The 27,139-nt window shown below is 45.0% G+C and overlaps 2 pseudogenes; both read left to right on the top strand.

Moving 5' to 3' along the window:
• The window catches only part of LOC136657068 (zinc finger protein 420-like), a 657,687-nt pseudogene that overhangs the window by 475,579 nt on the left and 154,969 nt on the right, over positions 1 to 27,139 (top strand).
• On the top strand, positions 147 to 266 carry LOC136657899 (5S ribosomal RNA; annotated as a pseudogene).

Here is a 27,139-nt window from a genome sequence, read left to right as displayed (position 1 = left end):
CAAAAACCAAGCCAATTGACAGCTATAAATCTACATGGTCAGACTGGATTTTGGAAGCAGTGCTCCTATTGGTCACACATATTGAGGATGGAGATTAACTTGTGGCTAATATCCCATTTACTGCTCAGTCTGATCCCCTGCTGAATTATTGCAGCAACTGTTACCCTGCACATGCCCGATCTCGTCTGATCTCAGAAGCTAAGCAGGGTCAGGCCTGGTTAGTACTTGGATGGGAGACCGCCCGGGAATACCGGGTGCTGTAGGCTTATACCATAGTCTTTCGAGACTGAAGGTTGCCAACCAACCATAGCATACAGGCATACCAACAAAGGCTGCACAGCATGCTGCGGTGTGGGGGATGATCAGACACCCTGCAAGAAGTAAAAATATTAGCTTGATCACCTATGGGCCTCCTTAGACATTCACCAGCATTTTGCTGGTGTATGATCCAGTGTGTGCAACTGCTACCATATGTCACCTCCCCCGACACACCCCTGGTTCCTCCCCAACACACCCTCTTATACCCCTTCCTGACCCATGGCCTGCCCCAGCTACCAACTTACTGGTGCCGGCAGAGCCTTCCAGAACTGCTGCCACATTTGCCATACCTCTCACTGCGGCAGTGGTGCAGCAGCACATAACGGATGCCCAGTTTTTGTTCTGCGGTAAGTATTGGGTGACATCATTTTATTTGAAATCTGCTCATATACTGAGCAGTCATTCTGAAAAATGTCTGCCAACCAAGTCCAGTTTCAAGTTGGCACTCAGTGCTATTAGGATGAGCCTGTCAAATTCTACATTTGACCCAGATGTCACACTTTCAAACCAAACACTTTTCTACCTTGACAGCTCAGCAGTAACCAGCAGCTGTGTAGAAGGCTGTCAAGAGCACGTGCGGCAGGCCAAGAGTGGGGTTAAAGTAGACATTTCCACCAGCAACCTCCGCACGAATGACAGATGACCTTTACATCCAGATCCAAAAATACCTGTGACCCCAACCTTGCATGGCACTAGCAAGCCTTGATCCTCCCAATGTTGGCACCGCTGGTTTACACAGCAGGCTTCGGGAGGCCTCTGTGAAGAAAACCGCTGCCAATCTTGCAGTTACAAAGAAAAGAAAAACTATCTCATTGCCTAATTGGATAGGAGAGTGAGAGAGACGGAAAGCCTGCCTGTCTAGCTGGGCATCTTGAGCGAGAGATGAAGGGACATCAAGATTGAGAGTAGCAATCTGCATACTAAAGGAGACTTACTGGAAAGAAAAGTCAAGGTAGGAAACCCCTCCGGATCTCTCCAACTAGCTCTGTTGCCTCCATTAGGTATAGGATGCTTGTGCAAGACTGTTGCACCTTTTCCCCTTCCAACAGACAAGTACATAGGTGTTGACTCTCCTCAATATAGATACGATCATCAAGGGAAGAAGCCAGACAGATAGGCACTGGCTTAGCTTTCTGGCTCTGAAGTCACCTCAGGTTCATTATTATCAAAGCTCTTGGAAGTTGTTGGGCTGAATTGAGAAGGTCAGGCTTGAACTTGCTTCTGAATGCACAAATAGTTTTTGATTCCACCAGGCCCTCTGAGAGGAATTTTATCAGGGGGTACAAAGTTTCTTTTGGGCCCCTTTGCAAAGGGGTGAAACAAGAGGGTGGTAACAGGCAAGCTGGACAGGAGCAAGGAGGGACGAAGCAGGGTGAGGGGAGGGTAGAGAAAGCTGGAAAAGTCTTTGGAGTCCAGGTCTACCCACCCATGTGGCATCAGTAGTGTCCCCAGCATCCCGTACTAGCAACAAGTCTGAGTAGATAGGAAAATGTCAGATCCCAAGAAATTTCTGAGCCCCCTCCTTTGGCTCCTGGGCCTCCCTGGGCCCGGGTACAAATTACCCCCTTTACCCCCCTCTCCTAGACCCTGGATTCCACTGATGTGTAGGATCTGTGGTCAGGATCTCCTGTGGAATTGGCCATTTGAGGCTGTATCAGTGCGATATCAGTGCTAATGCCCTCATTGGGGGATGCTTCAACAGAAATGGGTTGCAAGACCTTTGATGGCCTGATACCATCTCCATTAATGTTGTATGTATATCTCCTGTGTCCAGGAAGAGCAGAACCAGTGACAATGTTTCAACTTGTCTTCTACTGATGTGTCATGCTTCTATTGGCTGTTCTGTGGTCCAAGTTAAATAATGTTCTTAAAGAGTCTGCAGAGGTGTAACAAACTGCCCTGGTACCTGATGTGACATCACGACATCACTTATGGGTTCTCCCCAGAGGGCAGGGCTCTTGCTGCTGCAGCTTCACATGCCCTGATCCTTCTCCTGTGGAGTCTGGGAGCCAGCACACGAAGCCAGCAGCACCTCCTCCTCTGAAGAGGAACTGGAAATGACCGACTTGTGCCACTTGTGGTTCCCCCAGAGGTGGAACGTTCACTGTTGTGACTTCACATGCAACTGAGAGCCTCCACAGGAGAAGGGACGGGGTATGTGAAGCCACCAGTGCTATAACTAGGACAGAGTCTAAGGGCTGTCATGTGCACCTCCCGACTTGGGGCAGTATCCCTCAGGCTCCATGCAAGTTACACCTCTGGGTCTGCGTGATGTCCAATTTACAACTGCCTGAGTTTCAAAAGTTTGTGTGATTTCCTCTGAAACTCACAAAGTGACTACAGGTGATTTTCTACCTACATCAGATAAACACCTAGCAGGCTCTACTTTTTCTCAATGTGAACATGATAAGCTATGCATCTAGAAAGGGCACATGGCACAAACTTCTTGGGACTGTCCCCCCTTGGAATGCCGGAATAGGGAATGTATTTTTCACTACTAACTCACCTATGTTCTGAAGTTGTAGGGTCCCTGCACTGCTTTTTCCCACTTAAAGGCCCTCAAGTTGCTGCATAGATTAATCCTATTGTCTTTGGATCTTGAATTATCACAAATCCCTCAATAAATTCACCTGGGCGTTCATACGTTGCTCGACTCTAGGTTTGTTGGCAGAACCTCTGTGGATTTGGGAGGATTTAATTGTAGCTCCTTGAAAGGAAGTGCAGCTACCTTTGGGGAGACTAAAATGCTTCCTCCCTCCTCCATTTAGTAATGCGTCAGACAATACCGTCTCCAACAGGGGAGATAATCGTTTGTTTGAATCTTACAGAGATTATCTCTGTGTAGGAACATTAGAATGCGTGAAGTGGCCCTTAGGGAGGCTTATTGTAACAGTGTACAATAATACCAAGCATGTACAGTGTGAAAAGCAGAGCACATACTCAGGAATCCTTGCAACAACCTTGAAGGTAGGCAAGTATTCGGGTGTGAGGAGGAACTGAGGTGAGGAGAAAATGGCTTTCCAAAACCAGCTGATGAGTTCACCGCTAAGGTGACCTTTGGAAGTGGGACGTCCTGGTTTAGGGCTTTCAGTCTTCGCCACACTACGCCACCAGCTCTCCTTGCACGAACCCTCTCCTCAGACAAGGCCTATGACATTCTGAAAGGTAGTAATTAGACAGAGGTTGCAATATTGGTCATTAACATCATGAGGAACTTCAAAAGTTCATTTCAGGAGTCTATTCCAAATTAAAAGGAAATAGATGTCACCGAAGAACAAATCAGCAAAGGAAAAATGAACCTCAGAGACACCTTTCGTTCCCTGTGTATGGACACTTGGAAAGTCGATGATGAACTCTGCGGTTAGCTCAATTCTAGGCAGTGCTGAATTATTAATTACGAATTACTAATTAACCCTTAATTAACTTGCAGAAGTCATTACCACCAAGCACCATTAGGGCCAAAGAATTTAGTGAAATTCTAGCCTATTAGGGTTGACTTTTAAATGAATAATGAGAACATCCACTGCTACATTAGATGTCCCCCAGAGCATAAAGTCTGTTAACAAATTGGGTTAGGAAGGAAGGTCTTTTGTGGCCAAATGATGTCATAATTACCACTTCAACAAGGATCCTTTCTCTCCTTTAAAAGTACCTGATCAGTGATATCTTTTTTTTTTTTGCTTTACTCTAAGGAGTAGCATTATTTACTCCGCATACCAATTGCCTGATACACTGATGAGAAAAGAGACAAAGTGATTTGGATTAACATTGGGCCACAACTTTATTAAATTTAACAAATTCTGCAGTGGATCCATCTGATCTAACTCTCCTGCCTTGGATGAGTTATCCTGCCTTCCTCCCTTTACAGACAACCCCGCCAAGGTGCAGATCACCTCCTCGCAATCTCAGCTGATCACCACCAACCCTGTAAGGAGTCAGGGAAACTTAGGGTTGCCTGCGTTCCCCCAAGCCATTCAGCTTTTGTGATGGCGGATAGAATCCTATCCACATGTATCTGAAGTAAATCCCATTAAATTTGAAGGGGTTTCTTCGGAGTAGACATGCATAGGCACCCATTACTCATTGGAGTCTCATCCCATTGGAGTCTCAAGCCAGATAAACTCTGAGGTTTAGTGTGAGATCTCCATGACTAATCAACTTGTCTCAGGGAGCTTGCCAAATTTCCCATTCTTATGCCCCTCACTGAACCTGCCACATTGGGGGGGGGGGGAGCCTAGCTTAGCTTCCCCCCACTCCACCTGTTAATAATTCGTGAAGACCCTACTACAGATCCTCTAAATGCACATTCATGCCCATAGATGACAAATGCCCTCCATCCCCTCTATACAGATGTGACAGCTGCCATCCAAACACTCTGGCTGTCATTTCCCATTCCTTTCTATACTGGCTTCCCTCAAGCAAATCTACTGCATTGTGGTCATCTGATTAGATAAAAAGACTCCCAAATCTTCAGGAGAGAAATGATTCACCTACAGCCTTAACTGTGTGCTGCAAACTTCTTCATCCTGTTATTAGCCCACCCCCACCAAAAAGTCATTCTGCTGTCACAGTGGCTGCCTAATTTTTAAGAGTGTGACTCCCTTATCCAGTAGTTCCCAAACTTTTTAGAAACACTAGAGGCTGCCAAGTGGTATGGCTATAATGGTGATTGGGCAGCAGTGCCCCGTGGCTATAATGGCGTTTGGGCAGCAGTCTGTTTAACCCTTGATGCTCAAAGCCTAATCTGCCCTGTCAGTTTCACGATGGACCAAAAATTGGGTCATGATCGACTTGTGGGTTCTGGACCCACAGTTTGGGAACCACTGCCCTAATCCATCAGGAGATAACAGGTGGGCGCCCTTCTGTTTTGTCCCTAGCTTGGAAAGCCCAATACAGTCATGTCTAAGCATCCGCGGGGGATCTGTTCCCAGAATGCTCTGCAGATGCCCAAACCCACAGATAATCAAATCCATGGGTCTTGGCACGTCAGACCTGTGGATTTTGGCACTTCAGCTGTGCTCCAGTCACGTACGGAGGGCCTTCTGAGGGCCATGAAGTCCATTCGCTGCCTCCCTGGCCCTCCGTATGCCCCCAGGCCAAAAATAGTTACTTCTGGTTTGGGGTAACAATTTTAGGCCTTCTGAGGGTCAGAGAGGTCATGCGCAGCCTCCCTGGCCCCCAGAAGGGCCTCAGGACAGAACTGGAGTAGAGCTCCGGTCACGTTCAGAAGGTTTAGGTCCAGCATACTCTGCAGGTTCAGAACCTGCTGTTAGTTAAAACTGCGGGTCCCAAATCCACAGATAGGGAGGCACGACCTGTACTCCACTGAACTGAACTGGGTCTCATTCTCAGTTGTGAGCTGTGCCACTTCCGGTACCCCCAGGAGAGACCCTTCTGTCCTTGTCCCCCCACCCACCCATCCTTTGCAATATGCATAACTCTGCTTTTATTTTTTTCCCACAGACGTGAAACATTTTCACAGACGTGTTTCATGTATTCAGAGAACACTTCTCAATAGGGCTAGCATGCTTTGTGAAGTTCTCACCTGGTTATACATAATAGAATCCCACAGATGAAAGGCAGCTATTTCTGCAAGCCAAATGTCAAAAGTCGCCCGAGTTTGCTGCTGGCTCAAGGTTGCTCCATTCAATCCATGGCACAGGAACTGCTCCAGTAGGTTTTGATGATCAATACCGTTGTATCTGGAGGCACTACCAGATGAAGCCTTCTTTATGACCTTCATATCTCCTTTATGAGATGCCGAGGAGAAACTAACTCACTGTTTTAATGGCAGGGGTTAGAGGAGCTAATTAACACTACACGACCAAGATCAATGGTGAAATAATAGGGTTTTCTCTTTTTTTAACCTGAAAGAAACAGGATAGTGAAGGAAATTGACAGAATATGGAAATAAAATGAAAAAAGATGAGTAGATGATTAATCCTATCCAATTTTCCAGTGCTGGTGCAGCAGTGCCAATGGGGGAGGGTGCACTACTTCCTGTGGTGGGGAAGCAGTCATGAAGGTCTTCACAAGGTAAGGGAATGTTTATTCCATTATCTCAGGGCTGCACCAGTGCTGGAAAGTTGGATAGGATTGGGCCCCAAGCCTACACAAATTAACATTTTGGAGATCAATTTTTTCCCCTAAAAAATCAAGGCTATCCTTAAAAGGAATGGAATTTTGCCATCAATGCCCATGCATAATATGAAGTGCAGATTGAGAATGGCAACTCATAAAATAAAATAAATATGGGGCAGAGTGCTTGATAAACAAGCCTATGGAAAAGTTCCCGAAACAGAGCACAAGAAAGGAGAGGATGGTTCCCTATCCACAAAGGACTCAGGCCCAATCCTAACCTGCCCAGGCCTGCCCCACATCCAAGACAGGGTTGGGGCCATTTGCTGCTCAGCCTGGGGCAAGGGGAATTGCTTCCCCTTACATCAGGTAAAACCACAGCAGCCCCAATGGGGTTACTTAGATCTGCGTCACTTAAAGAGGTGGCATAGATTCGAGCAGCCTGGAGCTGCCCTGGGCTTCCCAGGAACAAGGATAGGATTAGCCATAAGTGCTGATCTTTGTCCTGCCCTTCTCACCCACAGGCCTGCCCTTTGCCTGCCCTCCCCCTACTCTGAAATGCCTCCTCCCCACCCTCCTCATGCCCTCCCAGACCAGTCTAGCTTGGTCTAGACCAGTCTTGCTGGACTAACTTGGCTGGTGCGGGCTTAGCAGGGCTTGGCCTCCATGCGCTGGGCTCTCTCCTCTCCTGGTGGCGTGAATGTGCTGTACAGCACTTTCACGACACCTGTGGATCAGCGCATGGGATTTGTGCCATCCCCTCCCCAGGATTGCACCCACAATGTCAAACACCAGGGAGATACGAACCTCAGCCATTTGGAGATGTACCCTCATGACGTAACCTGGGATAGAGGCTGTGACTCATTGGTGATGCATACACCTTGCAGGTGGAGAGTCCCAAATTCAATCCCTGGCATCTACTGGTAAGGTTGCTGAAGACCTTTGCCTGAAACCCAGGCAGTGGGCAGGCATAGCTTTGTTCTATGCTACCACAGCTCATATCCATGAAGCAAACATTTTCCTATTAGGCAAAGTTTGTATAGAATTTTTTTAAAGGGCAAAATGGTCAACCAAAGAAATAAGTTTGGGTTCACCGAATGTCAGTAGTCAATGCTGAACCTTGAGTATGATAATAACATTCCTCACTAAAGTGAAATTTTGCTGGGTTATTTTTTTTCCTATTCTATTACTAAAAGATTAATCTCATTTTAAAAGCCTTGGAACCTAATACCATCTGGTGGAGACATTAGCTTTTTTTATTATTATTATTTAAAAAGTGATTTAAATGGCATTTTTATCCATTTGTTTTCACCAAGGTGTCGAAGTCAGCTGCTTAAGTGCTTAAAAATAGAAAGGAAAAGTTCGCAGCCAAAGTGATTAGAGATAATTTTCTCAAAATCACAGACTTTTAAGAAGTAAACAGCTCTGTAGAACTGGAAAAAAAAAAAGAACAAACAATTTCCACTGTGGGGAAAATGTACTCTGGTGTGTGTTAATATTTGCCGATGCGCTTTGCTCAATTTAAGACACCCTTTTATCTTCTGCTGTTGTCAAGGAAGTTCTATCCAGGCTGACATCTTGGAAGCTGAATTCCATCCCAATAGGAATTAAAATCACTGAGTCATTAAAAATCCCTCCTAAAAAAGCACAGATTATAATAGAACAGTGCTGGGAGGTATTGCTATAATTAGTTTTTAAAGAATAGCAATGGCAGTAAAATAACAGGTTTAATGCACTCAAGCAAAAGAGAGGGGGGAAGCCTCCTTTCTTTTTCATATGGTGATGATAAACTGAACCAAACTGTTGATGTTTCATTTACGAATTTGTGTCCTCCAAGCAACTCGGAACTGAGTTTGAACTTCACAAACCAAAGAAGTAGGTTAGGTTGTGATCTAGTAATGGGTAGGGTATCCTAAGATCTTTGTAGCTGAGTGCAAATTGGAACCTGGGTTTCTTACATCCAAGATCAACCACCACTCAGCCACTGTATCACTGGTTCTCATCAATGATCATATTTCCAAATCCCTGTGGTTGTATGGGACTAGTAGTAGTGTCACCCCCCCCCCCGCAGAACTCACCCAGTGCGGTCCACACACCCCTGCACCCCCCTAGCGATACCACTATTCAGGAGTTGCCAAGCTACTCACAGATGTCATCTGTGGAGAATCTCCATAGTTACACAACAGCCAAATAGGGCTATAGATGCATCAGAAATTTCACAGAGGGAGGATCATCTGTTCAACGTGCACAAGTGTTACCCAGGATCCTACTGCGGCCATGACTAAAGAACAGATCCAGAGATTCATTTCCCTGATCCAGCTGGGCTTGTCTGATGTTCTTATCCCAAAGAAGTTTGTAAACCAAAAAAGAAACACAAGAGAGACTGTGCTTTGCTGTGGCTGTTCGCTGTTTGCTGCTAGTGCATTGCCAGGTGGAGATTAATCGGGAAAGTTGCTCTCCCCCCCCCCCACTAAATACATGGGAAGAGCCACCAGGGTAAAAAGTAGCCTCTTTGCCCAGTTGGCAGAGAATTGTATGTGTAACACCCTCCCTCTCCCTCCTGCTCCCACCTCCTTCTCCTCTTCTGAGACAATTATATTAACCTCACAATACAGGTGGGGCCTCGGTATCCACAGGGGATCCGTTCTTGGACTCCCTGTGGATACTGAAAATCATGGATAAGTGAATCTGCAATTTTTGGCCCATCACGCTCTGAAGGGGACTGGAGGGCTTCCCCAGGCCTCAGAATGCCTTACAAGGCATAGTGGAAATGGAAAAGGTGCAAAAGAGAGTGACTAAGATGATTACTGGGCTGGGGCACCTTCCTTATGAGGAAACGCTACGGTGTTTGGGCCTCTTCAGCCTAGAAAAGAGACGCCTGAGGGGGGACATGATTGAGACATACAAAATTATGCAGGGGATAGACAGAGTGGATAGGGAGATGCTCTTTACACTCTCACATAACACCAGAACCAGGGGACATCCACTAAAATTGAGTGTTGGGAGGGTTAGGACAGACAAAAGAAAATATTTCTTTACTCAGCGTGTAGTCAGTCTGTGGAACTCCTTGCCGCAGGATGTGGTGACGGCATCTGGCCTGGATGCCTTTAAAAGGGGATTGGACAAGTTTCTGGAGGAAAAATCCATTATGGATTACAAGCCATGATATGTATGTGCCACCTCCTGATTTTAGAAATGGGCTATGTCAGAATGCCAGAAGCAAGGGAGGGCACCAGGATGCAGGTCTCTTGTTATCTGGTGTGCTCCCTGGGACATTTGGTGGGCCGCTGTGAGATAAAGGAAGCTGGACTAGATGGGCCTATGGCCTGATCCAGTGGGGTTGTTCTTATGTTTCTTATGTTAATGTCACATCCAGTTTCCCTCGGGAAACTGGAAATGGCATTTTTTTGCCTATGTGGGGCATTCTGAAGTCCGCAGAGGCACACTTCAGAAAGCTCTCCAGAGGTGACCAAAGTTCAGCTCCAGTCCTCTTCGGAGGGTCTAGGTGGAGACTGAGTCTGGCTCAATGTGAGTCCAAGGGACCAGATCAGTCAAGGATCTGTGGATACAGAGTCCCTGCCTGTAGATCTGGAATACGTTGGGGAAAATAATTGCATTTGCATCTCAAAAATACTGCTGATGATCTTGAAAAGATCTTGAAAGTGGATGAAAAGTGGTTGTGAATCTCCAGCTTTGAGGGACAGATTGCACACACATGCTGAGCTCAAGAATATTTCAGGGTTCAGTAAAATGTTGACAAATAATACTAAATCCCCCACAATTAATTATCTCGTGTGTCTGTCTCTGTGTGTATAGAAATATATATTTGCAAATTGCAAAACATCAAAACAACTCATTGCAAGTAGCAAATATCGAACAGGTCTACCATTCTGCTCCCATACCTTCTGGCTTTGAGATGTATTGCTCTTTTCATGTCTTTTCCAAATAAGCATATAAATCCATTCCTTCCTCCACGTTCCAGCTGAGACATTGATTTCAACGTATAAATCCAGAAAGCTCCTTTCTCCTCTCTTCTGTTTTATCTATTTCTTCCTCTCTTTAATTACAGCACATGTTCTATTGCTTGGAACTGAAATTGGATCACCAAATTTTTCATACTATTAACATGATGCAACCCCAGGGACATTACCTCATTATTTTGCACAGCACGTGGGGTGTTCTGGCATTCTTCTTTTTTCAAACATTCCTGGTAGTGTCCTCAGTTAAAATTAAAGTCTACAGATATGTTATTAAATGAGAAACATGCTCGCTATGACAAAACAATCTGAATCTCTCTCCACAATTGAGGATGATAGAGGACATCCCTCATAGTCCCACAATTACATTATGCGCACAGTCTCTGCAGAGATACAGTCATGGCACAGATGTCTTGGGTTCCATCAGCACATCGTCTCTTTCCTTCCAAGTAGGGTGGCTTTGTGAGTTTGTGACTTTGGGGCTTATTTTTGACGATGTGATATACCCGACCATCCAGAAGTTGAAAGAGACCTTCACAATGCAATGTAAATATTTTATTTAGCCCTATGTATTTCAAGTTTTGTGACTGTTCTTCAAGGGCAGTGGTGTGCAAATGGGGGGGCTGAGAGGTTGCCTGCTCCAGGTGCCAAGCTGCAGGTGGGGTGACAAAGCCCACCTCCCAATGTGCTATATCCAATGGGGGAGGGCACCTTCTGCTCCACAATGGACTTCCTTGAACCTGTGCCAACTCTTTAGCTGGTGCAAGTCTGCAGAGAGAAAGGGGGTGGGGAGGCTGCCAAAAAATGAGGATAGGATCCAGCATGCACCATCACCACCAGATTCACCCTTACTTTAGCCTCTCTGCCCCATTCCTCCCCTTCACTGCCCTGTTTTTCCCCTCCCTTTCCTTACCGCTCTCTTCCACTCTGGGGGGCTTGATGAGGTCCTCTTGTGGCAACACTGCCTCTTGTGGTCATGCTTGCAAAAGGCTGCTGACAGAGCAGAGCACAGATTAGTCTGTAGAACTCCTTGCCACAGGATGCGGTGATGGCATCTGGCCTAGATGCCTTTAAAAGGGGATTGGACAGATTTCTCACAGGTTACAAGCCTTGAGGGAGATGTACAATAGCTGAGGACCAGGTGGGATTTTTTTTCTGTCATCCAAATTGGCCAAGAATGGCAGTTCTTTCATCTACCCCAGACTGGTGAGAAAGCAGTGTGTATTGGAATCGCGGACGATATGGCGAGGAGAGAGGATGTGGTGTCAGCAGTGGCCCTTTACTCTGGTGAATCTAGAGAGCACAGGGTTAAAACCTGGGCTTTCAGCAGAGGTTGCACTGCACAGCTGCAGCCACTAGAGGCAAGGAGGTCTTCAGGGATATAAAGAGCACTTAATGCAGGGATAGTTTTGTGGGTTGTAGTTGGAGACAGAGTGGAGGAGGGAGAGGAGAGTTTTTGGCTAAATGGACTGACTTTTTGGCTAAACTGACCTGTTGACTCACACGGCTCTATTTATTGGACTGACTCCCTGGCTAACTGACTTTCTGGCACACCAACTGGTGGACAAACAAACAACAAACTGGCACCCTGACTTACAGACTGGAGGATGGACCACAAACTGGCACACTGACTGATGGACTAATCCAACAGAGACTGCTGAGTGGTGGAGAGCGGAAGTGGTACTGCTGTACCCAAAAGGACTGCTGCTTGAAGGAGCAGGAGGGAGGAGGGACCCTGTGGATTGACAGGCAAGCCAGCCATCTACTAGTCTCCTTCCTGCTAGTGTAGGGTACAGCAGTAGCTTTTGCAGTCTGCTAGATGTCCCTGTGGTTAAGCTGGGGGAACCCCTTAGTTTAAAGTGGGCATAAGTTCCCTAGGCAAAGCTCAGAACAGGAATTTGGCAAGACAGGGTGTTCAGTAGGTTTCATGCATTAAAAATTGGTCACTTATGTTTAGTAAAGTGGCCCAAGATAAACCCAAGTGAAGTCTGATGTCTTTGTTGGGTGTGTGTGGGGGTTAATAGAATGCCAGACGTAGGGGAGTGGCAGCGAGATGCAAGTATCTTCTTGTCTTGTGTGGCATCTGGTGGGCCATTGTGAGATACATGAAGCTGGACTAGGTGTACCCTGGGCCTGATCCGGCAGGGCTCTTCTTACGTTCACTCTGCACCCCGTTGGCAGCCATTTTGCAAAGCGCTGTGGTTGGCATCCCAGTCCGGCATAGTATTGGGCTGTTAAGACTCGTTAAGGGAAGTCGTGGTGCTTTCTGTCTTCATAGCCAATAGTCACAGGAAGCTGATCCAATTACAGCTTTGAATGCGAGAAGGCACTTCATATTGCATTATATACCTAGTGGCTTATGTAATTGAATGTCATTTGTCAGAGATAAATATCTGGTGACATGGCAGAAATGTCAGCTGTCAATGGGATTCTCCTATTGGTTCCTGGATTTGGTTGTTCTCTGAGAAGGGCCAATATTAGATATTTCACAGAAAAGTGCTAAAAAAGTTCCAGCTTATGATGCTTTGCCCATAGAATGGCGTTACAAGTGTACAAAGCACATCTTATGCATTGTTTCTGCAATCCATACAACATAATGATCAGTCTCCTATTGGAACTGACAGGTTGGGCTGAGAGTTTGGTACTTGGAAGATATGGAGCTTTGTACTGAGTCTGTTTGCTCATCAGAAGATACAGGTAGGAAACAAAGGGGACTGTAACTGTTGCTAGAACTTGTTAATAAAGGATAAGAAGGTACAAGGAACCCTTGGTGAAATTTGAAGAATGGTTCTAACATAATTCATCTTTAACATAGTGGGAACTATTTTAGAAGGTACTATCTGGTGCAGGCAGCCAGTGCCATAGCTAGAGGGAGTGCGAAGCGTAACGTGCAAGCGGCCCTCCCCCTCCCCATTGTAGCTGTTCTGGGCCATGGGGGCAAAACAGAGGTGCATGTGGGAATGGCTCTGAAGGAGGGCAGGGGCCTCTTGCACACTGTGGCAAGGCCCTCTGTAAAACTTAGCGCTTTGCACCCCTCTACCTATGCCACTGCAAAGAGCTCATGTAGCACAGTGGCTGGCATCTATACCGCCTTTCTTGGTCCTCCGATTTCTTCTCAGACTTTATTCAAGGCGGTTTACGTAGGCAGGCTAATTAAATCCTTGTAGGGATTTTTACAATTTGAAAGAAGGTTCTATCTTTCAAGAAACCACAACATTCAGATGTTTCTTTCTGATCTGGTTTCACATTCTGGCCTCCATCCTCCCACACTCAGAGCAGATGGAATAACTCGGCTCAGCTTGTCAGCTGCTTCAAGGTGGCCTTGAACTGGCGACCTGCAGGATGTTATCTTCAGGCAAACGGAGGCTCTACCCTCTAGACCAGACCTCCTGCCCTAGACCAGACCTCATATCAACCCCTTCCCTCCCCCACTGATGCAGTAGTGCCAATTATTTAGCAGTGTAACTATTTAGCCGAGGCTGGCTGCCAGCAGAGGGCACACACAGGGCTAGCCCATACATGAAAAGGATTGGAGTGATTGCCTTAAACAGCGGGTTGGCCCACCTTTTCCTGCCCACTCCCACTGTTCTTCCTCCTGCTTATAATCCTTACAACATCACCAGTGCTCTAGCCCACCACTTTTTTCTCCTTTCCTCCACACTTCCTCTTTCACTCTGCCCCCCCTTCCTATCCAGGGAGTAGGAGGAGCAGAGACTGGTGCATCCCCTTGTAAGAAAGGGGGGCAGCATCTACCACACTGTCTCAGGCACATGGACAGTGGCATCACTTGGGTTTGCGGCACCTGGTGCAAGAGGCCAGTGCCTCACCCCCATGATGGACCTCCTCCCATGCAGTGGGTGGGGCAACACCCTGGGCAGTGGCCATGGGGGTGCACCATCACCCCGTCCCTGCTGGGTTTTTTTGGGCTATAACTTTTGACAGAATAGAGATATTTCAGTGAGGTTTGTTCCATTTCATTATGTACGAACATAGCACCGAATGACAGATAACATGATTGTATTATTTGAAAATACCAAGATTTTAAAGATTTGGGCCAGTAGTGGTGTCACTCCCCCGTGCGCATGACCCAGTGCACCTGCACCTCCTAGCAACACCACTGCATATGGAAGTCTTCGTCCAGCACATTTAAACAATGTATTTTTTAAATCGTTAGCCGAGGCATTATAACACATTTATAAAAACACGTGGCTCCACAGATTATCTGAACGTCATCGCATAGAAATACCGGCTTCTCAGTTACACATGCACACGTGTATAGACATTTACCTATTCTAAATACTAATACAAACTTGAGAATGGGGCCTTACTTAGCTTCAAAGTTGCTTTCCTTCATTGCACCATCATTCCAAAACCCCTTTGCTTAAATATATGATGTACTTTTTCAGCTCACTGCATGACTGGGAGACCTGCCTCAATTATAGGCTGATTTTTTTTGTTTTTTAATATGGACAAGCTGATCCATTTCCTCCTGGGGAGTCCTGAGCCTTGCTCAGTGATGACTCACTTTGCTTTCATGGTTTACCTTCCCAAGAATAGCATACATTCCCCCCCTTTCCTCTCCTATTAGTGTGGGGATTTTTCATCTTCTATTACACTGTAGGCTGGCACTCCATTTGGAAGCAAAAATAATGAGAAACATTCCATTTCGTTGGTTGTTTACATTTAAAACACTGAAACTGCCTTAAAAGAAAAAATAAAATTAAAAAACCAGCCTATCATAGCAACACTGCTGGACAGTGAGTTAGTGATAATGGAAGCTGGACTTTTCCTCTGAGAGTCTTTAGCATGCTATTTCACAGCAATCCAAAATCCAGTAATGAACCCCTAAGCTGTAAACTATTTTAGCACACTCAGATAGGATGTAACTCTCAGAACTCCAGGCTCTTTTTGGATGACCAGAGAAGGGCATTATCACCTCCAGCCACTCAGTCACACTTGACCGCATCTTTTTAATAACTAGGTGTCGCTCACCCTGGGCTTTGATGTTTAAAGGCTAAAGGAATAGCATTGTCCCAAACAGCAGCGAGATGGTCAACAAAATAGGCCAAACTTCCTTTAAGAAGACGCAAGTCCTTTCTGGTTGGTATTTTTTTTAAAAAGCACACAACTTGCTGCTATTTCAGAACATGCCATATATCAGTGATTCCCAAACTGTTAGCTGTGGTCCCCCTGGTGAGCTGTAGAAACCAGCCAGGGGAGTAGTAGAATACATGCAAAAAAAGTCGCACTATGCAATGTATAGGATTGTAACCCTAATAGATAGCCACTGCCAATGGCCCAGTAGGTCAAGGCAGCCACCAGTTTAAATAGTTTGGGAACCACTGCCATATATTGTCACACTGTAGTAGACACATGTTGTGATGAAGACATGGAGAATGCTGATTGAGAAAGAAGGATTCAAACAAGATGATAACATGCTATTAAAGCTGGCCATCAAACAAGAAGATGCCATACCCCACAGCTGGTTATCTCCATGCCCCTGAATCCTGAAGGAGAGGAGATGAAGATTGCCATTGTTAGAACCCACCAGGGGACAAAACAGGCTGGAGGCCAAAGATTGTGCTTATGGCAACATGCAAGCAACCACAACTTCATACATTTCTTTGACAACCAGGTTTAGGACCACAATGAAGGGACTGATTTACTGTCTAGGAAAGCAAGACAGAAACCAAACCAGACCAATAGTCATAATTTCTAATATTCATCACTCATGTCTCCAAGAAACAAAAGTCAAACTGAGATCAATATGACATTGGTACCTTAGGCCACTGATTCCCAAATACTTCAGCACCAGGAACACTTTTTAAAATGACACTCTGTCGGGACCCACCTAGCTTTACGAGACTAAAAAAAATGAAACTATCATTTCAAAAAATGAAAAAAATCAGCCATTCAAGCCTACATTTTTATCCTTTTCACCATGGTGGAGCGGGGGGGGGGTGCTTTCTGGAGCATTTGTTGACCTTCACATTGCCTTTAGGCTTGTGTGATCTCCTTTGCCAACTTTAGGCTTGTGTGATCTCCTTTGAGTTTTACTAGAACCTGGAGTTATAGGAACTGGAGCCAGGTACAAAACAGTGGTTCAGAGATGTAAACATATACCTTGAATTCAGGAAAGGATGCTTCTAAGTGCATTCTCAGTCCAGGATTTTTTAAAAAAAAAAAATCAGAAATGGGCTCACAGTCCTTTCACACAAAAATCTGATCCTGGTTCCCCCCCCCCCCGGCCCACGTTTTCTTCATTTCAACAGCCCAGTTTGGGGGGGGGGGGGTTACACCTTTTTTGTTGTTGTCATCATTAAGACACAAACCTTTCTTACTGGGAGTCAACTGCAACTCACCCAGAGATACACCAATAGTTCCTGTCCAATCTTTGGACTACTGCTAGTCCCTGTTCCAGGGACTCTTCCTTGTTCCATTCTTTTCTGTTTTCACAGGTTTCAAGACTGACCTGCTCATTGCCTTCATCTTTTTTAAGTTCTTTTGAGGCACCTGGACTTGAGAATAATTATGAACCTGCAGCTCCTCTGTTTCTAAATTTATAGCAGGAAGAAGGATTTTTCTTAGCACTAATGAATTTTCCTTATTAGTAACTCCAAGACACACTGAAATATTAGCTTCTAATTGGGGACTTGGGACTTGATGCTCACAGTGTCATTTTCCTTTTTTGTTCTTGGTTTAAATTATACCTTTGGACATGCCACTGGTATCTGGAAGACCAAAGTGTACATTTCCACAAGGTGAAAACATTTAACATGACTTGTTCTTATTAGGCATGGAGATCAAAATAAACCACCCATTCCCAACCCATGGTCTGTGGACCACAGGTGGTCTGCAAAAGCCTGAGAAGTGTTCTTCGAGGTCTCAGAAAACAAGATCACTTTCGATCACCTCTAGCGTCTCACTGAGCTAGCTCTTCCCCCATGGATCATCATAGAGGGTAGAGAATGGACCACCCACAGAGGGTTTCAGGAGGGTGAAACAGAGGCAGGGAGGGGGTGTTTTTGGGTGGAGTGGGCAGAGTGGGAGCTGGATCAGGGCAGGGAGGGGGGATTCACTGTGGTACCTTAGGTCACATCCAAACCCCCACTCCCAGCCCGAACGGCCTTAAATGAGCCACTTGGATTTGCGTCAGCAAATTCACTGGCACAGATCCAAGCAATCCCATAGGAGTGGCTGGCACGTAAAAAGGGGTACAGGAGGAAAATATCCCCTTCCACTTAGTTGCACTCCAACCTGCACCTAATTTGCACTAGTCCTTCCTGTTCCGGTGCAAATTAGGATTGGGCTGCTCATATAAGATCTCATAAATCTCTCATAGGAATTATGCCCTCTTTGGAAAATGTAATGCCTGAATTGGTGCAAGGTATACACTGACTGTCTACATCTATGGCTATAGCAACATCTGTACTTAGTTTCATGACATAAAGCTTGCAGAAAACCAGTGTATCAACCTTACAAGCTGTATGTATGTAAGCTGTTTCCATCTTCACCAATTCAGCAGAAGCACTTTGGTGCCAGTAGATTTCATTGTTTGAAATAGTGATGTTGAGCTTTTCCCAGAAACACTCAGGCAAAGACCTCTGATCCGAGGATTCCCAAGACTAGCATGTTTAGATGTAGATTTGACTCATAAGGGTCTTCTTGTCTTGCTTTCTGTGATCTTAGTGTAATTCGGGTAAATCATCAACTCTAATGCTGAGAAATAAAATCCAGAATTATGTGCATGTTACTATGTTAGGGGAAAGACAATTTCAAGCATGCTGTAAATGAGCATCAGAATTGACAGGCGGATAGTTTTAATTTCAATATAATTGATACCTTGGGGAAAACAAGGGAAAAAATATAGTAGAAGAATTCGAGACTTCAAGAAACCGACAGAACTATGCATGCAGTTTGTTTTTTTCATGAGGTTAATGCATGCTGATTCAGGTTGTGGGGTTATAGAGCTAAGATAAATTATTTTTTCAACAAATAATCCCAACAGGAATGGAGCAAGAATAATGAAAAGAAAAACAAACAAACCAAAGCATGACCATTTTCTAAACTAACCAAGAAAGGAATTAACAGGACTCCAAGATTTAACAATTAAACCCCAGTGTATTGCTATTGTTAGAGCTTGTAAGGAAAGTTCTGCAATATTTTCTCATTTTGTTACAATTAAATAAAAGAGCCCAAACTTCAGTAAACTTTAATTAAATACTGATGCTTCATAATGACTAAAATAGAGTCTCATCTAAATATTTTTAGCTCTAGGTGGATTCTCATGTATGATGAAAGGAGATCACACTTATTAACCACCAGGGGTGGAAAAAATACCCCAAAACTATATAGTCTAATTTTATGTGTCAGAAAACCTTGCAATCTGATACACAAAATGATTAAAATGTGCAACGATATGTTTATAAGAATAAACATTAAAATGTGCTCTAACCCACAGTAATGTGTTTAAGCTGAAAATGACAATGGGCCGTTTCATTTAGCATGCAATCCTATGCATGGTTCCTCAGAAGTAACTCCCATTTAGTTCAATGGGATTTACCTCCAAGTAAGTAAGATTGCAGCCAAGTAAGATTGCAGATTTTCGCAAGTGAAGTTGAAATGAAGACCAGAAAAAAAAAATAAACATAGGAATACCGTAATCTACACAGAAACCTATCACTTACAAACCACTCCAAGCCTTTTTCCTTCCATCATATGCAGCCACACCAAAACAGTCATCACTGCATTCTATGGTGGGGTGCAATCGGAGGGCTTAAGAGGAGAGAGAGAGAGAATATTCTCTTACACCTCTCTGTAAGCACCTTGATCACCAGAGGATCTCCTTGGACCTTTAGCTGTTAGCTTTAGCTGTTAGCTAAGTCTCCTTTAGCTGTTGCAGGTCTGGGGAGACAAGGGGGGCATGTAAACTTGCTCTGGAGAGGATCGTATCCGGTACATGTCACCTGGGTGCCAGGTGACCACTCCCTCCCACCTCCAATACACCTCTGACTTTCCCCTGATCTTTCCGCCCCCTATCTCAGCTTCTCTCAAACTGTGGGTCTTGGTGGGTCAGGACCTGACTTCTGGTAGCTCCTGCAGAGCCTCCAATGAAAACTCGGGCAATCAAATAAATAATTGTCTCAAGCCCTGAAGCTATTCAAAAATCAGAGAGCTGCTAACTGCCCTGCAAAGAGCTGAGCTCCTGCAAAGATCAGATAACAAATTGCCTCAAGCCCTGACGTGATACATAAATCAAATATCTGCCTCCTGCCCTGCAAAGAACTCAGCTCCTGCAGTTTGCAAGATAGCCGCTAATTGCCCTGCAAACAGCTGAACTCCTGCAAGTTTGTGTAAATATAGGGAGATAAATGTTTGAGCATCTTTTATTCTGGGGGTTTTTTCCCCCAAGTCCATCAATGAGAGACAGTGGGGGCAAGTGAAGGCTGGGTCACATCTCTAAGCCCCGCAAGCCTTAAGGCTATTCATGAGCGCTGCCTCATTATGAGAAATAACCTCTGCCCACCCTACTGACTTGCCAAAGACTGACTTGTCCTTCTTCTCCCTGCTACAATGTTCAAGGTCCTCTAAAGCGCCTGCTGCAGTGGTCTGTGTTCATGGCACTATAAAGCATGCCTCGCTTCTTGAACACAAATTCTGGTGGCAACAAAACTTAGAATTGGGCCATTCAATGAATGTGATTAAACAGGGATTTCTTCTCTTCCTTCATGAAGATTTCACAATTTCCGACTACTATTCTTTGACATACATTATCAATTATATATAATTTATGTTGTGCAACTTGTTTAGTAATTAGCAAAGTCTGGGCTACTTGTGACACCATTGACATTAACCCATTTCTGCCCAGCCCATGGGTATACACATTTGGTCCCTGTTACATATATGCAATGTTGGACAGAAATAACAGTGGTCTTTTTAAACTCTGGGGTCATTGGGGTGTTGCTTTTTCTAGACACACATACATGCACAGTGTTATTGTTGCACATCCAATAATGTACCAGTCATTGGTTTACAGTAAACAGTCCTTTTCCAGAGTCACAAGAACAGCTTGGTTCTGCTTGATCATATTTAGAAAGCAGTGTGTCATTTTTTTTTATAATTAAAAGCGGATCTTTCTACTGACATCGCTTCTCTTTCAGAATTTATAATGCTTTGTTTCCTAGCAGGGTGATTTCCAACACTGTTATGCACAAATTTTCATTACTATGGCTTGTTACCCAACTTGGAAACAAGAAAATAAAATTATATCCAGACCCTTGATGCAAATTAAAATCCTGTTTTTATTATTTTTTTAACCCTCAGTAACAAATGCTAGCAGATTATAGATTAAAGAAGATTATAGTAATTTCCTATCTCTTGTCGAATGAAAGCAGCATGGTTTGGTTGGGGTGTTTCATAAACATGAACGTCATTGAATTGCAGGACGATGCTTCTCGCTCAAAATGAGAACACAAACAAACATGTGTGTCTTTCTGAAATTGAGTCATCAATAAAGCAGACATACTCCGATAAACTGGCACCATTACTCTTGAACTAGGGAGAGCTAATGCTGACAGATGTTCGTCTGACATGGATGAATAGAAGTAGGCTTGTATCAGGTTCAGCTGGGAAAAAACTATGCTCTACAGATACTGGAATCATGACATTAGAAGATATGTTCCAATATAGATTTCTCGGAATTGCAAAGAGGAATAGCTACATACATCTGCACTTCTCTGAAAGACCAAAAGAATTTTCATTAGCTCTGTCACCACCATTAATTCTTTTGCAGCTACTTCCTTATTCATATTTCTTTATTACCTCTCTCGGCAAATTTAATTCTGCATCCCCTTGTATTGGCAACCTTCAGTCTCGAAAGACTATGGTATCGCGCTCTGAAAGGTGGCTCTGGCACAGTGTCTAGTGTGGCTGAAAAGGCCAATCCGGGAGTAACAATCCCTTCCACACTGGGAGCAAGTGCAGTCTGTCCCTGGTCTGTCTCCCTGGCTATGGGCCTTCCTTCTTTGCCTCTTAGCCTCAGACTGTTGGCCAAGTGTCTCTTCAAACTGGGAAAGGCCATGCTGCACAGCCTGCCTCCAAGCAGGCCGCTCAGAGGCCAGGGTTTCCCACTTGTTGAGGTCCACTCCTAAGGCCTTCAGATCCCTCTTGCAGATGTCCTTGTATCGCAGCTGTGGTCTACCTGTAGGGCGCTTTCCTTGCACGAGTTCTCCATAGAGGAGATCCTTTGGGATCCGGCCATCATCCATTCTCACGACATGACCAAGCCAACGCAGGCGTCTCTGTTTCAGCAGTGAATACATGCTAGGGATTCCAGCACGTTCCAGGACTGTGTTGTTAGGAACTTTGCCCTGCCAGGTGATGCCGAGAATGCGTCGGAGACAGCGCATGTGGAAAGCGTTCAGTTTCCTCTCCTGTTGTGAGCGGAGAGTCCATGACTCGCTGCAGTACAGAAGTGTACTCAGGACGCAAGCTCTGTAGACCTGGATCTTGGTATGTTCCGTCAGCTTCTTGTTGGGCCAGACTCTCTTTGTGAGTCTGGAAAACCTCTCTCGGCAAATTTAATTCTGCATCCCCATGCCTTAAAAAACAATGTTTTAAAATGTCCATATGAAGACCATTAGCATAAAACAGTGTCAGGACACAGAGAATAAAGAAAGAAGTTGGGTTGTGCAGTCACCTTGCCTGAAAAAGCTAAGCAGTAACAGCTTGGGTTTCACCTTAGATGGAGGACCAGAAGTCTCTGGCTAGAGACGAAGGAATGTGGACTGCAAGAAATGGATAATATCCCATGAGCCAGCCTCAGACATTTTTTTCAGCTGTCCTGTGGGAGCTTGGGAAGTTCAAGAGCTGTGCAGTCAAGATGGTGATTGCACCATGAAGGGAAATATCTGGAGAAAAAATGGGGTTTATGGTCAGCCTATCTGGGTAAATCATCTTGATTTTATATGACTCTATGTGTCTTTAAGAAAGGCTATAAATAATGTAATAAAATAAATAAGATAGAGAGGTGAAACAGCGGGGAACCTTTCAGGACTTACTGTCACATGCCTCTGAAGGAGCACTGAACCTAACAATAGTCAGTGAGGCAGGGCAGAAAGGAGGTAATGTCCACTGGGCAGTGACTAAAAGAAAGATGAAGCCCAAATTTCCCAAGAACCGCCCAAGACTGGGGGGCAGCTTCCATCACACTGTGCAGTTGCAGTGCTGGTAAATTATGGCTGCAAGCCATAGGCTGATTAGCCAAAAGCAGACACTTCTGGATACTCAGTAGAAAGGGTGCAAGGTTTGATACTACTGGGTCTTTGATGCTTTTAACTCCATGTCATTGACAGTTGCCATCTAAAGCAATAAGTACGGGGGGGGGGGATTGGGCAGAGGATAACCATAAAGGGATCTATCCTAGTTCTTTGCTATATCTAACGTATATAATTCAGGGCAGAAGCAATGGGGAATTCTGTAGGTCGTCTTCCCTGAGTCCTAAGCAGCCATTGTAAGTAGCGAGGCCTCAGTATCCACGAGAGATTCATTCTTGGACCCCCACAAATACCAAAAACTGCAGATACTGAAATCCAGTGGTGTAGCTAAGGGGGTGCAGGGGGTAGCGGTTGCACCAGGCATCAAGCTTTGGGGGGGGCATAGTGACCCAAATTGTGAAAATCTTGGTATGCATGAATAATACTATCATGTTATATATCATTGGAAAGGTAATTTAATGCTGAATGCAATGAAGCAAACGGCATTGGAATATCTGTATTCTATCAAACGTTACGGCCAATTAACAGAGCATGAAAACACAACTGCCTTATAGAACAAAAAGTGAATTTTTTAAACTCCAAACCGACCTATGAGACTGATTGTTCTGAGAGTCAAAGGCATGTTGTTATGTTATTGACATGTTGCAATGACATGTTATCATGATACAGTATGAAACCAATAAGGTGTTAATATAAGTCAGCTCTCATTTCCATGTATCATAAGACCGTTACTCCTGCTAACTGGGTAAAAAGGCACTTTTTCAAGTGGCACCCCTCTTATATTTAGCAGAGGGAGAATAACCATCCCTCTTTACCCCAGCGCAGTGTCTCGAACCAATCAGGGACACACTTTTTATTTATTGACTTAATTAAATTTGATTTTGTCTGGGGGGGGGCTACAAATCTTCTTTGACCCCCAGGTAGCAGATAGCTATGCCACTGACTGGGGAGAGGCAGCAGAGAAAGTGGTGAGCTGCTGGGGAGGAAGTGGGCCCTTCCCAATTTTCACTTTCAAAATGCCCGGTGTGACGTCACTTCTGTTTGTGACATCATTTCCGGGGCAACATTTTGAGCTTGGCACTGGGCTACATGATCATTAGCTACGCCAATGCTGAAATCCATGGTTTTGGCTCCTTTAAAGCCTGCGAAGGCAACTGGAGCTGCACTCTTGTTGCCTCTGGAGGGCTTTCTGAAGCCCGCAGAGGCCCTGAGCATCCTCCAGCGGCTTCTTTGGACTCAGAATAGCCTAAAAGGCTGAAGAAATGCTATGTCGGTGTCATGAATATGTACAGTTTAGGCCTAGTAACATGCAAAGCCTGAACCAAAGTAACCCAGTAACATAGAAGGGGCTTGCAAGGGGCTTGCAGTCCTAGCTGCTAGGAATTTACAACTCAATGGAAGGTGATAATGTAGCACCTAAGCAGCCAGAAGGACGCAGCTGTAGATCTCCGGGGGGGGGGGAGAGGGAAGAGCTGAGAGGGCTAGCATCCAGCCCCACTCCCATAGGACAGGGTCTTTGGTCTTTGTCTCTTGGTGAGATAGGAGGTGGGTGCACATCCTGCCCCCCCCCAGGACCATGTGGCCTCTTAGGTAACTGACCTGAGGATCTACAAAAGAAGCTGACCCAGGTGAGAGTTAGAGAATAATAGAGTTAGCCAGTTAGCTTTGTTGTTTTATGCTGATATGTTTCCTAGAAGTTTTTATGCCTCTAGCATTTGCTGCCTTTGTAACTTTTTGTAACCCTATGTACTTAACAAAGTAAAAATCTTTTTACCATGTTGGTTCATTGTCTGTTGGGGACAAAGGTTCAGAATCCTGCCTAGCTGTTGAGCAAGCTACCAAAAATCCTCATTGTGGACTAGTAACTTGAGGACTGAGACTTTAAGTAAAGAAAGTGCTCAGTGCCTACAAAGGATATAGTTAAGCCTAGAGGGTCTCGGTATCCCTGGACTGAGACACTGGCCCTTACAGGGTGGTGGCAGTACTACCAAACAGGGATCTTTGAGGGCTCTAGGGTTCAGAACCAACAACTCTGAGCACCCAAAACCCTGGGGGAGTACATGAAGTATACGACAGTCGGGTTTTACAATTACTTCCGAGGCTTTCCCTGGCCTACTAATAGCTTATAAGGCATTAAAAATGTCACATTCTGTTTCACTGAGAAACCGGAAATTGTGTGTGTGTGTTTTTTTTTTTAACAGCATGGCTCAGTCAGAGCCTGGCAGAGGCCGCAGACAGACATCCATGACCTCTGTTGGGCTCAGAGAACCCTCTGGAGGTGAGGCTGCTCTTGCCTTCAGAAGGCATGCATTAGGGGGGCTGCAGACCCAATCCATGGATAAGTGAATCTGTGGATATGGGATCCACAGATCTTCCCCCGCCCCCCATACTTTGCATTGTGGATTAAGATGCACATTCCGTAACTTGCATCTTCGGCCATTATTACCTGCAACTGTATAGATCAAGGCTATCCAGGCTCCGGAGTTTTGATAATTTTGCAGGCATTGAAGTGGTTTCTAATTTTCTGCTGCTATTGCCCAATTTGTGTTTTATACAGTGTTCTCATTTACTTCTTTTTTATTTAAATTGGTTTCAATCCTTGCTTTAGAAATCCTGTAGACGACTTGAAGCGATGCCTTCAAAAGGCTGCGCAGACATTAATAAACAAGCCCATCATGCAAAATGAATCTATGACAATAAATGAAAATTGAATATTACATTACTATGTCTTACTTGCCTCTGCAGAGTCTGCGAATTATATTGTATCGATCAAAATGTTCTTTGGATGCAATTAGCGACAGGCCATTGCTCTGAGTGGCTCTCCTCCGCGGAGAACAGTACAACAATTCTGAATGTTTTGCAGCATGGTGAGAGCTCACCAAGATTCATTTGGCTGAATCTACTGCTGTCAGGAAAAGCACTAGGATGAACAAGAGGGAAAAGGGGTTATGTTAAGTCATACTGAAATGCATTTCTTTTCTATTATATTAAGTGACAGTGCTTAACTAGGCTTGGCTACTGGCAATGCTACACACCAGATCAAAAGTGAATTGCATGTTGTGAAACTTTGGGACATTGATATGTAACCTCAATTTTGCCATTTTTTAATTCTAAGAAGTCACAGATTTTTTTCTGGCATCCTAGTAGCTGTGAAACTCTATCAGTGGTTCTCAAATTTTTTAGCACCAGGACCCTCTTTTTAGAATGACAATCTGTTGGGAGCCAGGAGAAGTGATGTCTTTAACCTGGAAGTGATGTCATGGCTGGAAGTGACATCAGCAATTTAGGGCGCAATCCTAACTGCACCCTATGCTGGCCCAAGTCCCTTGGGCTGGCCTGGGAGGGTCACAAACATGCCATAAGGTACGTTTGCGCATCCTCAGGAGGAAGCCAGGCCGGTGCTCAAAGAAGCGCTGGCCTGCAGAGGCCGACGCAAACCTTCACGCCGGCTTCCTCCTTGCTTGTTGCGTCGGCCAGACTGGGCCGACACAACAAAGGTAGGTGGGGGGAGGTGGGAAGGGGCAGGAGGAGGCATTCCTGGGAGGGGGAAGGGCAGGTGGTGGGCGGCCCCAGGGGCAGGCAAGCAGGGAGTGGGAGGCGGGACTGGGATCCGGCAGTTATGCCGGATCCCAACCCCCATTCCCAGGGAGAACGGAGTGGCTTCAAGCCGCTCCACTTTCCTCAGACTTATGCCACCTCAAGAGGTGGGGCAAGTCTGAGGAAACCCATAGGGACCAGCAGCCCTTACCCAGAGGTAAGGGAAAAGGCAGGAGGTCTGGCTCAGTTGGTAGAGCTGCCGCCTTGAATGCCTGAAGATCTGAGGCTGCCAGTTCGAAACAACCGGAAGTACCCGAGAACTGATGACACACTGATATAGTGATGAGCTGACCCTCGGTGGCAGAGAGGAGTTGCCATCAAATGGAGCGTGGGAAGTGAAGGGCCAGAGAAAGACCAGACTGGGAAGGAATCCAGCTGGAACGAGGAGTTCTATGAAAGACTAGAACTATTCAGTTGTAAGGTTTAGAACAGCCTGCCTATGTAAACCACCTTGGATTAAAGTCTGAGGAGAAATCTGAGGACCAAAGAAAGGCGGTATATAAATACCTGTATAAATATAAATATAAATATGCAAATGAACCAAACTCTCTCCCACTGTCTCTCTCCGAGAGAAAGAGGAATATTTATTTATTTAACACGTATTTATTGAGCACAGTAGTGATTTATTTAGCGCATGCATTTACTTAACACATCTTTCAACATCTTCCAACATGACAATTTTTTTTTTTCTTAAGCACATAAAATCAGCATAACATTTTTCATGAGCCAGCATTTATGTTAAAAGACCTTAGTTAAAATCGGTCTGTGCAAAGCTCTATGAAACAGGAATGTCTTCACATATGCATCGTTAAAAGCAGAGAAGACCTGGATTTGGTGCATTTCCTCTGGGATTGAACTTCAGAGTTGTGGCATCATCACCAAAGATGCCCTCAA

Source organism: Tiliqua scincoides, chromosome 7 (assembly GCF_035046505.1).
Source record: "Tiliqua scincoides isolate rTilSci1 chromosome 7, rTilSci1.hap2, whole genome shotgun sequence".
In the NCBI taxonomy this organism is placed as follows: domain Eukaryota; kingdom Metazoa; phylum Chordata; class Lepidosauria; order Squamata; family Scincidae; genus Tiliqua; species Tiliqua scincoides.
The sequence above is the reverse complement of the archived record's forward strand: the minus strand, read 5'-3'. Positions and strand labels throughout refer to the sequence as shown.